The 13,471-nt window shown below is 46.2% G+C and overlaps 1 long non-coding RNA gene across 1 annotated transcript; it reads right to left on the reverse strand.

Moving 5' to 3' along the window:
* Window positions 1-514: 514 nt before the first annotated feature.
* On the reverse strand, window positions 515-1,714 carry LOC136472222 (uncharacterized). Its single transcript, XR_010762297.1, has 3 exons — window positions 1,505-1,714; window positions 1,047-1,400; window positions 515-950 (listed from the first exon to the last, which is right to left on the reverse strand). It is a non-coding gene; the product is annotated as an uncharacterized lncRNA (long non-coding RNA).
* Window positions 1,715-13,471: the final 11,757 nt, after the last annotated feature.

The following is a 13,471-nucleotide window of genomic DNA, read 5'->3' on the forward strand; positions in this document are numbered from 1 at the left end:
GCAGTTGCAATACTACCCACATTGATCAAGAATAAATTAAGTACTCAATGATGTGCTAATGATTGCTGGAATAGTTCACTGTTGCTTGAAAAAGACATGGTACAACACACAAGGTAAATACTTATTGCTGTTAAACTGCTGAATACAATTGCAAACAGCAGAACTTGCATGTACCGAACATTTGGACTATTGAGTTGAAGTAATCGGCCTGGTGCAGCCTCCACCAGTGCAGGAGTGAGTTTCAGTTTGGGTTGGTAAAGTCCCTTTAGCCAGGATTGATTTGGGACTTCTAATCCCGGTTGGTAATACTAATCGAGAGTAAAGGAGGCTCCACCCTGGGCCCCAAGCGCTACCACGTATTATACCTCCAGTCCCAACCAACCGGGACTGAATGTCTTTTTCTTTTCTTTTCTTTTCTTTTACAGTTTCTTTGCATTGAATATTGTACACACATATTAAGAGTGAAACTAATTAAGTAAGATGTTGTATATTACAATGATCATCCATCTCACAATCAAATTTCATACAAACCATAATAAATTTAAACCAAGTCATTACACACTACATGTCTAAGTACTCCTCAAAGTTCATGCAAACAGAGTATGTCACCACTACTACCTAATGAAGTTGACTTTCTCGTATTTTTAATTCGGTGAAGTGTAGGTCACCGATGTGGCCAAAAATATCATTGATGAAGACTAACACATTAACTAGTGCACTCTCGATGTAGCTTCACAACTACGAGCACATGGTCTACTAACGACGTTTAACGATGCTCGAGAAGTCGGTGGATCTCCCCTCTTAGTTGCAAGCAGCTTTGCCTAAAATCCTTCCGTAGTGAGTGTTGGCCACTCATGAGCATATTTTCAATCATAACCCAATTAATACATTGTATGGTCTAGAATGGCTTCAAAACTGCACCCTTTGTAGGTTAAGTCATAGTCCTTAACCTGTAAGTGTTGACAGAAAAAAGGTTATGAGAACCAAACTTTGCAACATATAAAAACAAATCCAGATATAAGCTATGAGTTCGACTTCGACTTTACCACATCATTTCGGTTGTTCCGAGCAATGCTTGCACAAAAGCCCTCAACATCATGACGCATGTCCGCATTTATAGCTTGTATCAGCACGGAGGATAGTGTAGGCAAGGTGTACCCAATATTCGCAAGCTTAGTTACACATGCAATGACAACATATTTTTGTGCAACAGTCTATTGGGGTGCTTTTATTCTCATCTCTGAGATTTGTACAACACCTCTACCCATCCTAGCGGCGCTGAAAAAGCCAATTCGACATTGGATTAATGGACCATTATCTACATGAAAGGTCTAAACAACCACTTCATGAGCCTCGAAATTTGAGAATGTCTCTTTAAGCCAAATGATTGGGTCAATTACCTACGGTACATTTAAGAATCACATATATATATACATATTAGAAAATATATTTATACAAGTGTATTTGACACATTAATTTATTAGAAACATATAGAGTTGCTTACTATGCTTGGATGATTAAACGGTACATACGGCAACACTGGATCGAATCCCATCCACGTTACATAGCCGCTGAAACCTATGACTTCCGGCGGAGGGAGACGACTACATCCAGCCATCTCTTCTCACTAAAGTCAATATATCAAAAATCATATCACTAGAGACAATATTTTTTATACACGAAAATGCATATCACTAAAGTCAATATCTCAAAATGCATAACACTAAAGTCAATATATATCAAAATTCGCATCAATAAACCTTATATATCAAAATTCATATAACTAAAGTCAATATATCAAAACACAAAACATGTCAATATATTAAAATTCATATATGTATTTTTAGTGAATGCAAAAATGATAGTGCCATGGGATGATACAGTCAGACTTACAAAATTCACCAAGGAAAGACAGCTGATTACACATTTTTAATATAATTTAATGGAGTGAAAGTAACAACTACCAAACCATGTGGGCTTTACAAATCACACGCATCTATCTTTTTGCTTGACTTGCAGTATTTATATGTGTGTTAGCACAGGTTTGCAAGTGTGTGTGTGTGTGTTTGCAAGTGTGATTTTTCCCCACATAATGAGATGTGAGGAAGTGTAAGTGGTAGTCCACATCTTTAAACCCCGCACAAATGGAAATAGAGGATAAGGCAATGAGTGCGATAAGAAAAACGCAAGCAGTCTGATAGTAAGCGTCAGAAGTTCATGTATTGAAAATCAAGAATCCATCCTGCACTATAATCTCACCTTATAACAACATAGGACGCGGTTTCAGTTGCAGTGTTTTTCATCTAGGAGTTAACCATGGGACTTATAAAGTTCAGATGCACAACTAACATCTAGGGCAGCTAACTCAGGTATGCAAAAACTCAGATTTCCAATACCAGTTCACGAATTTAGATAACTGATGCAGCCTAAAGTCAATGCTGCGACACAGCTAAATTCATATGGTTCTACTTGCAACGTTTTGGAGATCCTTACCAGCAAAAACGAGAAGATGAGCACGAATTCGATCTGAGTCCAGTCCAATTCCCGCTCCGCTCAACACCGACCCAGCACCAGCGGATCGACGCGAGGAGGCGCTGGCGCTGGCGCTGGGACTGGGCGCCGCGCTGGGATCCAGTGGGCGGGGGAGCGCGCTCAGCGGAGGAGAAGAAGAGGCAGCACCCGCCGGCCGGTCGGTGGCCTTGCCTCTCTGCTGCGTGGAGGGGGTTGGTGGCCTCGCCGCGCCGCCGCATGGGGAGCAGCCGAGCAGGGGAACCACGCCGCCGCGTCCCGGCCGGTCGGTGGCCTTGCCGGCCGCCGCGTGGAGGTGGTTGGTGGCCTCGCCGCACCACCGCGTGGGGAGCAGCCGAGCAGGGGAGCCGCGCCGCCACGTCCCGGCCGGTTGGTGGCCTTGCGCGCGCCGCCGCGTGGGGAGCAGGGGAGCTGGCGGCGAGGGGTTGCGCGCGGGATTAGACCGAGAGGGGCAGGGACTGGGCCAGTCGGGCGCACGGTGGGGGTGGCGGCGCGGCGGAGTGCGTGGCGCGGATCCAGCGGCGCTTGAAAGGAGAAACCAGAAGAAAGGACACGAGTATACATAGGCTCGGTGGCTTTAGAGCATCTCCGAGACTTTTCTATTTTTTTCTTTAAAAAACGTGTAGTTTTACTACTCTTAAAAAGATATTGAAAGAGAAAAAAGAAAGTCGTCCCTAAGAGTTTCTAATAATTTACTTTTAAAAAATCAAATTTGGGTCTTCCATCTATTTTTTGTGGCTTTTTTTTCTGTCACCAAACGTCACGGGGCGCGTCGAACCCCTCACGTCGTGATCTCCCTGTCGCCGCCGCCAACTCCCATCCGCCGCCATCACCGTCAATAGCAGTAGACAAGCACAGCAGCTGGCCAGTACCAGCAGACAAGCACAACAGCCACCAACAGGCAATCGTGCTGGTCTATACCATCATCTGATGGACAAGCACATCATCACTAGCCAGCCACAACCAGCCTTGGCAGGGCACAGCGAGCCATGGAGGGCCACAGCAACTCGTTCTATACTTCTCTCCCAACCACAAAGATGCAGAACGCGGGCAACGCGCATAGTACCGGCGCGGCCAGCCGAGCGGGCGCACGTGGCGGTGGCGGCCAGCGAGCGCGGGGCCAGCGGCGCAAGCGAGCGCAGCGGTGGCGGTCGGCGAGCGCGCGGAGGGCCAGCGGAGCGAGCGCACGCGAGGACAGCGGCGCAAGCGAGTGCAGCGGTGGCGGCCGGCGAGCGTGGGGCTAGCGCCGCGAGCGAGTGCACGGTCGCGGCCAGCGAGCGCACGGCGCGGCCAGTAGAGCGAGCACGCACAGTGGCGGCGCCTCCGGCGAGCACGCGCGGCGCGACCGACACGTCCTGGGCGGATGGCAACGCGTCCTGCGCATCCTGCGAACGGCGAGCACGACGCGGTGGGCGAGCGCGGCTTTGGCGGACACGCGGCCTGCACTGCGGCACGTGGAAGGCGAGCGTGGCCCTAGTGGAGGCGCGGTGGCACAGGCCAGCGCGACGGGTCGGGCGAGCTCCTGCGACGGCGCGGGCCAGCGCGGATGCGCACGAGCAGGGCTCCCACGGCGGTGCGGGCTAGCACCGAGGCGCACGGGCAACGCACCCGCATTGGCGCGACTCAAGAGCCGCGTAAAGTTACGCGGAACTGGCTCAGATTTTCTAAGTGCCTAAATATTAGGAGGATGGATTAGAAACGGTTGGAGAGAGATTTTTTCTGATTTTCCTAAAAACCAAGTATTAGGAAGGTAAGTAGGGAACTCTTGGAGATGCTCAGTTTCCTAATTTTTTCTCCTAAAACTTGTAGTTTTACAACTCCTAAAAATATATTGGGAGAGGAAAGAAAGAAAGTCATATCAAGAGTTTCTAATAAATTGCTTTAAAAAATCAAATTTGGGTCTCATATCTATTTTTTGCGGCTTTTTTTCTGTCGCCAGACGTCACAGGGCACGTCGAACCCCTCACGTCGCAACCTCCCTGCCGTCGCCGCCAACTCCCATCCGCCGCTGCCCCGTCAGTAGCAGCAAACAAGCACAACAGCCGACCAGTAGCAACAGACAAGCACAACAGCCACCAACAGGCAATCGTGCCGGTCTGTACCATCGTCTGATGGACAAGCACATCATCAGTAGCCGGCGACAACTAGCCTTGGCAGGGCACAGCGAGCCATGGATGGCCACAGCAACTCGTTCTGTACTTCTCTCCCAACCACAAAGATGCAGAACACGGGCAGCGCGCGTAGTACCGGCGCGGCCAGCCGAGCGAGCGCACGTGGCGGCGGCGGCCAGCGAGCGTGGGGCCAGTGGTGCAAGCGAGTGCAGCGATGGCGGCCGGTGAGCGTGCGTAGGGCCAGCGGAGCGAGCGCACACGGGGACAGCGGCGCAAGCGAGTGCAGCGGTGGCGGCCGAAGAGCGCGGGGCTAGCGCCGCGAGCGAGCGCATGGTGGCGGCCAGCGAGCATGCGGCGCGGCCAGCAGAGCGAGCACGCGCAGTGGCGGCACCTCCGGCGAGCACGCTGAAAGCATCTAGGCCCCTAGTTGGGTTTCGGTGATTAATGACAATACAAGATTACTATGACTAACGTGTATTTTACAGAGGCAATTAAGTTAGGTCATGGTAATGGAGATCGATTGGGCAATCGAGGTGGTCATGCCCCTACGATGGAAATCATTTTGGTTTTCAAAGGATGGACGACAAGGTTAAGGATGGACTAGTTCTAAGTGTTGATTGGAGTTGAAGAGACACTTAGAGTAGCTTAGGACTTTGTTTTTCCTTTGGCCGTACTATTAAGGGGGGTATGGACGGGTAGCTTGACCTAGATGAGTCTAGTGAGTTAGGTGTGGTGCGCACTTGTTAAAACTAGCACTAGGTAGCTCCAAAATAGCCCTTAGATCCAATGGAGCAAACTTCATTCACATATGATCGAGAGTTGGAAGTGAATGAAGGGTCAAATACTGACCGGACGCTGGCTCCGGTGCGACCGGACGCTGGCTCAGGGTCCGGTCAGTTCATTTGACCAAGCTGATTGCGTCTGGTTTGACCGGACACTGAGAGGTCAAGTGACCGGACGCTGAGAGCCAGCATCCGGTCGACTCCAGTAAGGTTCCAGAGAGGGAAAATCACGATCGGACATGTCCGGTCAGTGCTGACCGGACGCTGCCAGCGTCCGGTCACACTGTAAACACTGGAGTTCAGGGTATACTGACCGGAGCGTCCGGTCAACATGACCGGAGCGTTCGATCACCCCGTAGAAGCACATAACGGTTCGTTTTTCAGCCCATATTATAAATAGAGCCTCCACTCGTGTGTGGGGGTACTTTTGCTTATTCCAACAGCTGAGAAACACCTTAGAGAGTGCCAAGAAGAGCAAGGTCCTAGTGAGGTGATTGAGATTCGAGAATCCCAAAGAGAGCCCTCATTAGTGAAGATCAAGAGTAGCAAAGTGTGCATCCACCTTCTTATTAGGCTTGTCGTGGTCAAGTGAGAGTTGGTGCTTGTTACTCTTGGTGATCGCCATCACCTAGATGGCTTGGTGGTGATTGGGAGTTCGGTGATCACCCGGCGGAGCTTGTGGGTGACCCAACTCAAGTTGTGAGCGGTTGTGGGTGATTCACCACGACGGAGTGTCGAAGAATCAACCCGTAGAGAGCACTTGATCCTTGCACGGATCAAGGGGGAGCTACACCCTTACGCGGGTGCTCCAATGAGGACTAGTGGGGAGTGGCGACTCTCTGGTACCTTGGCCAAACAACGTCGCGTTCCTTCCTCTCTATTTACTTTAAGCATTTACTTTGAGCATTTACTTTGAGCAATTCATTTCATGTCTTTACATTCTTAAAACTGCCATGCTAGAGTAGGATTGGAACTTAGGTTGTAAGTCTTTTGTACGGTAGAACAATTAGGAACACTTTCTATGCACAAAGGGTTAATTGGGCTAACCATAGGATTTAATTATTGCAAAGAAATTTAGAATTAGCCTAATTCACCCCCCCTCTTGGGCATCTTGATCCTTTCAATTGGTATCAGAGCCTCATGCTCACGTATTTAGGCTTAACCGCCTAGAGCAAGATGTCTCACGGGGATAGACCTCCTCCTATCTTTGAGGGAGATGACTTTCCTTATTGGAAAATTCGCATGGAGGCGTATCTAGAGGCTCTAGATGTTGGTATACTTAGAGCCGCCTCACAAGGCTTCCCAAAACCTTGGGATTCTACTAACCTACAAGGCGATGAGGTGAATTACGAGAAGTAGAATGCAAAGGCTCGAAACACCATCTTTAGAGGCCTTTGCAAAGATGTGTTCAATTGGGTGAGGAACCACAAAGACGCCCATGCACTATGGTCGAACATTTGTGCGCTCCATGAGGGAACTAAGAGTGAGCATGAGGAACGCTATCATCTTGTCATGAAAAAGCTCAACTCTTTTGAAATGCTTCCTAAGGAATGTGCTAATGAAATGTATTCATGTTTGAATGTTCTTGTAGAGGAAGTCAATGGGCTTGGACTCACTCAAATGCAACCATCCGATGTTATAAGAAAGATCTTGAGTGACCATCCCATTGACAAATATGGGCATATTGTGACCGTGCTACATTAAGGTAATCTTTCCACCGCTACACCGACACAAATCTTGGGGAAGATCAATGCTCATGAGATGTACATGCACATCACGCCACAAGATGGCTCATCCTCTACCAAGAAGAAAGATAAGGACTTAGCATTCAAAGCTAGTCAAGAGAAGGGCAAAGCAAGACTTGAGTATGAAAGCTCAAGTGATGATGATGTTGATGATGAAAGTCTTGCTCTCATGGTGAAGAAGACCGCCAAGATGCTAAAGAAGCTCAACAAGAGTGGCATCAAGTTTGATGGCAAGAAGAAGAATTTCTTCACTAGCTCTAGAAGGAAGCCAATCTCCAAGATGGATTGCTACAATTGTGGAGAGCTTGGTCATCTAGCTCACCAATGCACAAAGCCCAAGAAAGACAAGTTCAAGAACAAGAATAAGGGCAAGAAAGATGACTCAAGCAATGAAGATGAAGATGAGAAGAAAAAGAACAAGCCATACAAGAAGAGAGATGGCAAGAGGAAGGATTTCCACAAGAAGAAGAGTGGAAAGGCTTACATCATCGGTGATTGGCTCACGGACATTGATTCATCTAGTGAATCATCCGATGATGATAGTAACAATGAGAAGGTGGCCACCATTGCTATTGACTCATCATCTTCACCGCCACCACCGCCATCATCCTCTACACACCTATGCCTTATGGCCAAGGGTGACCACAAGGTATCGAACAATGATGATAGTAGTGATGATGAGCATGCTAGTGATAATGATAGCGATAGTGATGATGATGAATATGAATCACCTACTTATGATGATCTTGCTAGATTGCTAAAACAATACACTAAGATCATTATAAAAACTAGAGCTAAAAATGAAAAGCTTGAGATTAAGAATGAATCTCTTTTAGCAAAATATGAGATAGCCGAAAAGGCTAGTGTTAAGCTTAGAGAAGCTAATGATGCTATGTCATCCAAACTCAAGGAGCTCAAATCTTCTAAGAAAGAGCTTAAAGATAAACATGATAAACTTGAGTGGGTGCACAAAGAGCTCATCACTAGCCATAACAAGCTAAAAGATGAATATACTACTCTCAAGATTAATCATGACAATCTTGTTATTGCTCAAGAATTTTTACCTAATGAGCCACATAATGCTACTAACGATGTTGTTAAGATTGATATAGCTACATCATGTGATGATTTAATTGATGAGAGCATTGAGCAAGGATCTAGTGGCAAAGGCAAGCAAGTGGTTGAGTGCAATGACTATGATGAGTATGTCAAGCTCAAGCATGACAATAAAAGGCTAAAGAAAGAGTTTGAAGAGCTCAAAATCCACAACACCATTGTGCTAGAAACTCTTGATCATGATGGTGACTTGACTCTTGAGAATGAGAAGCTAAAAGAAGAAAACAAGAAGCTCAAGGAAGAGAGAAACAATGTTGCACTCAAGGAAGATAAAAGTAGTGATGCACTCAAGGAAGAGAACAAGAAGCTCAAGTTGGAAAAAGAGCATCTCAAGATTGGATTGAGCAAGTTCACTAGAGGCAAGTATCTTCAAAGTGAGCTTCTAATGAACACCGTCATGAAGATGGATAGAAGTGGCATTGGGTACATGGCAAACAAAGAGAAGAAGGCTCAAGCTCAACAACAACAATCAAAGCCAAAGAGATGCTTTGAGTGTGGACAAGAAGGCCACTTTGCTCATGAGTGCCAAACTCTACCACCACAACCCTTGCCCAAGCATGCTAGACCCTTTGCCTTCAATGCTCACTACATGCTTAGAAAGGATTCTAGTGGAAAGATGAAAGTGATGTTCTTAGGACCTCCAAATAAGAATAGGCCTAAGAAAATTTGGGTTGCAAAGTCACTTGTTGAGAAGGTGAAGGGCCCTCAACAAGTTTGGGTTCCTAAAGCTTGATCTCTTGTGTGTAGGTGAACTACAAGACCGGTGGAAGTCATTGGGTTATTGATAGTGGTTGCACACAACATATGACCAGTGATCCTCGTATGTTCACCTCACTAGATGAAGAAGTAGATGGGCAAGAAAGAATCACATTTGGAGATAACTCAAAGGGCAAGGTCAAAGGATTGGGCAAAGTGGTAATATCAAATGATCATTCCATCTCCAATGTGCTTTATGTTGCTTCATTGAGTTTTAACTTGCTATCCGTTGGACAATTGTGTGATCTTGGCTTCCAATGCTTGTTTACCAAGAAGGAGGTTGTTGTATCAAAGAAGGATGATGATCATGTGATATTCAAAGGATTTAGATACAACAACCTATATCTAGTGGACTTCACCTCCGAAGATGCAAACTTAAAGACATGCCTATTCACCAAAACAACACTTGGGTGGCTATGGCATAGAAGACTTGCTCATGTTGGGATGAGCTCACTCAAGAAGCTTATGAAGAATGACTTGGTGAGAGGGTTGAAGGATGTGAAGTTTGAGAAGGACAAGCTTTGTAGTGCATGTCAAGCCGGCAAGCAAGTTGCAAATATCCATCCAACAAAAGCTTTCATGTCAACCCGCAAGAGTGCTAGAACTCCTTCACATGGATTTATTTGGACCAACAACATACAAGAGTTTGGGAGGAAATCTTTATTGTCTTGTGATTGTTGATGATTATTCAAGGTATACATGGGTATTCTTCCTTCATGACAAATCTGAAGTTGCATCTTGCTTCAAGAAGTTTGCCAAGAGAGCACAAAATGAATTTGAAGTGAACCTCAAGAAGATAAGAAGTGACAATGGGAAAGAATTTGACAACACAAACATAGAAGCTTATTGTGATGAAGTTAGAATCAAACATGAAGTCTCTGCAACGTATACTCCTCAATAAAATGGTGTAGTTGAGAGAAAGAACCAGACATTGATCACTCTTGCAAGAACAATGCTTGATGAGTACAACACCCCCGAAGCTTTATGGGTGGAAGCAATCAACATCGCATGCTATGCATCCAACCGCCTATTCCTTCAAAAGTTCCTTGGCAAGACACCTTATGAGTTGCTCAATGGGAAGAAGCCGGACGTCTCCTTCTTTAGGGTGTTTGGTTGCAAATACTACATCTACAAGAAGCGGCAACACCTAGGGAAGTTTCAAAGACGTTGTGATATTAGTTTTCTTGTTGGTTACTCATCAAAGTCCAAAGCATATAGAGTATTTAATCATGCCACCGGCTTGGTTGAAGAAACATATGATGTGGAATTTGATGAATCTAACGGCTCCCAAGGAGCACATGAGAATCTTGATGATGTAGGTGATGAACCATTGAGGGAGGCTATGAAGAACATTCTGGTTGGAGACATCAAGCCTAAAGATGATGAAGATGATGTACAAGTGATTGATCCACCTTCTTCATCAAGTGTGCCACAAGATGATGAAAAAGATGGGAGAGTAGAAAATGAAGACACTCATATCTCCCATGAGCAAATGGTGGTACAAGCACAAGATGTTGATGCTCCACAACCTCCTCCTCAAGTGGTCAATAGAAGAAATACACCACTACTACAAGATCATCCACAAGATCTTATCATAGGGAGTCCATCAAAGGGTGTAATGACTCGCTCTCAAAAACTTGCTTCATTTATTGCTCATCACTCTTTTGTCTCTTGCTTTGAGCCTACTAAGGTAGAAGAAGCTCTTCAACATCTGGATTGGACAAATGCCATGCATGAAGAGTTGAACAACTTCACTCGCAATGAAGTTTGGACTCTTGAAGAGCGGCCAAAAGGTGCAAGAGTCATTGGAACAAAGTGGGTGTTCCGAAACAAGCAAGATGATCAAGGTGTTGTTGTGAGGAACAAGGCAAGACTAGTTGCAAAAGGGTTCTCTCAAGTTGAAGGTTTGGATTTTGGAGAGACCTTTGCCCCGGTTGCAAGATTAGAAGCCATCCGTATCCTCCTTGCATATGCATCACATCATGAAATAAAACTTTATCAAATGGATGTGAAAAGTGCATTTTTAAATGGCTTTATTAATGAACTAGTCTATGTTGATCAACCTCCTAGGTTTGAAGACCCTAGATATCCTAATCATGTTTATAGGTTGTCCAAGGCATTATATGGGCTTAAGCAAGCCCCAAGAGCTTGGTATGAGCGCCTTCGGGACTTCCTTATTGAGAAGGGCTTCACCATTGGGAAGGTCGACACCACACTATTCACCAAGAAGCTTGATGGGCATATCTTCATTTGTCAAGTGTATGTTGATGATATCATCTTTGGATCATCAAATGAAGATTCATGCAAAGAATTTGGTGAATTGATGTCGAAGGAGTTGGAGATGTCAATGATTGGAGAGCTTACATTCTTTCTTGGTTTTCAAGTCAAGCAAATGAGAGAAGGGATTTTCATCTCTCAAGAGAAATATACTAATGATCTTCTCAAGAGATTCAAGATGGATGAATGTAAGCCAATCAAGACTCCAATGCCAACCAATGGACATCTTGACCTAGATGAGGAAGGTAACCCGGTTGATCAAACTCTCTACCGCTCTATGATTGGTAGCTTGTTGTATTTGACCGCATCTAGGCCCGACATCATGTTTAGTGTGTGTATATGTGCTAGGTTTCAAGCTAATCCTAAGGAAACTCATTTAATTGCCGTAAAAAGAATCCTTAGGTATCTTAAGCACACACCAAGCATTGGCCTTTGGTATCCCAAAGGAGCTATATTTGAGTTAGTTACCTATTTCGATTCGGATTATGCCGGTTGCAAAGTTGATAGAAAGAGCACATCCAGAGGGTGCCATTTGCTTGGTAGATCACTTGTGTCTTGGTCCTCCAAGAAACAAAATAGTGTGGCTTTGTCCACCGCCAAAGCGGAATACATTGCCACGGGTGCTTGTTGTGCACAAATACTTTACATGAAACAAACTTTGCTAGACTATGGTGTAGTTCTAGATAAAGTACCTCTTTTGTGCGACAATGAAAGTGCAGTAAAACTTGCAAATAATCCAGTTCAACACTCCCGCACCAAGCACATAGATATCCGCCATCATTTTCTTAGAGATCATGTTGCAAAGAATGATATTTCACTAGAAGGTGTAAAGACCGAGGATCAATTGGCGGATATCTTCACTAAACCGCTAGATGAGGCAACTTTTTGTAGATTGCGGAATGAACTAAATGTGCTTGATTTTAGCAACTTCACTAAAAATTGAGCTTGTGTTGTCCTTTGCATTGCATTGTAATATACAACATGTTTAATGTTTTGTAATGCATATAGGGCTTGTCTAACATGGTTAAGATAACCGCCAAAAAGCGTGTGAAGAAGCTTAACCTTGGATCAAACATGACAAGCAACTAGATTTACATTCAAGTATTGCATATGCATGAATGTTGTTTTGTCGTTTATCTTAAATCGCCCTCTTATTGCCTATTTTCTTAAAAAGATTTATAGCCTAAGGCAAAATATTTTTGAAAAATATGAGGGTTTGAGAGAGGTCACTCACATCAGTCCCAATTGGTGTTTATTTGGATCTTATTAGAGTTGGGACTTGATTGGGAACAGGCAGCACAGAGGAATTTGAAGATTCGCTGAAGAAGGAGTGACCGGACGCTGCACCAGACTCTGATGTCCAGCGTCCGGTCAGTTCACATGAGGTGAACAGCTACTGAGCAAGAGTGATCGGACGCTGAAACAACGTTTTCCCAGCGTCCGGTCAGAAGGAGCTTCATCGTCCAGTCGTTCATGAAGACATCAAGGCTAGGTGACCAGACTCTGGCTACGTCCAGTCGGTGTCCACCGGACGTGTCCAGTCGCGATTCCAGGGGTTTTGAACCTTACTGGAATCGATCGGACGCTGAGTGGCAGCGTCTAGTCGCTACCACCGGAGCGTTCGGTCAGTAGACAGCGTGCGATTTCAGGGCTCTTTTCTTGTTTCCTATTCTGACTCGGGGGGCACCTTATTTAATCTAAGTGCTGGTGTTTTGACCTAATCCACCACCGACATCGCCGTATGCCTGTGCCCTAACCTGAGCGCCGCCGATTTTGCCTCCACCGCCGCAGTCCCACGTCGTGCTGCCCAGCTCCACCGCCGCCTCTCCCGCGTGCCTCCCTACCAAGCCACACTCCAGAGCTCACCGCGCCCGCACTGCACCCCCCCCCCCGTGCAAGCTCCGCCCGCGCCAGTACTGCTCCTGAGCATCACCGCTGCTCGCCCCATGTCTCCACAGCCTGAGCCACCACGCCTCGTCCGCGCTACACTAGAGCCACCTAGCACGCCATCGAGCCCCACTCCAGCGCCAACATTTACGCCGTGCCCTAGCTCTGCCTTGATCTAGCCCCAGCTTCTGCACAGCGTCGATAAGACCCTGCAGTCGTGCCCTAGCATCCATATCGCAACTTCGCCATGGCCTTGCTATTCATCACA

The sequence above is a fragment of the Miscanthus floridulus genome, chromosome 1 (genome assembly GCF_019320115.1).
Source record: "Miscanthus floridulus cultivar M001 chromosome 1, ASM1932011v1, whole genome shotgun sequence".
Lineage (NCBI taxonomy): Eukaryota > Viridiplantae > Streptophyta > Magnoliopsida > Poales > Poaceae > Miscanthus > Miscanthus floridulus.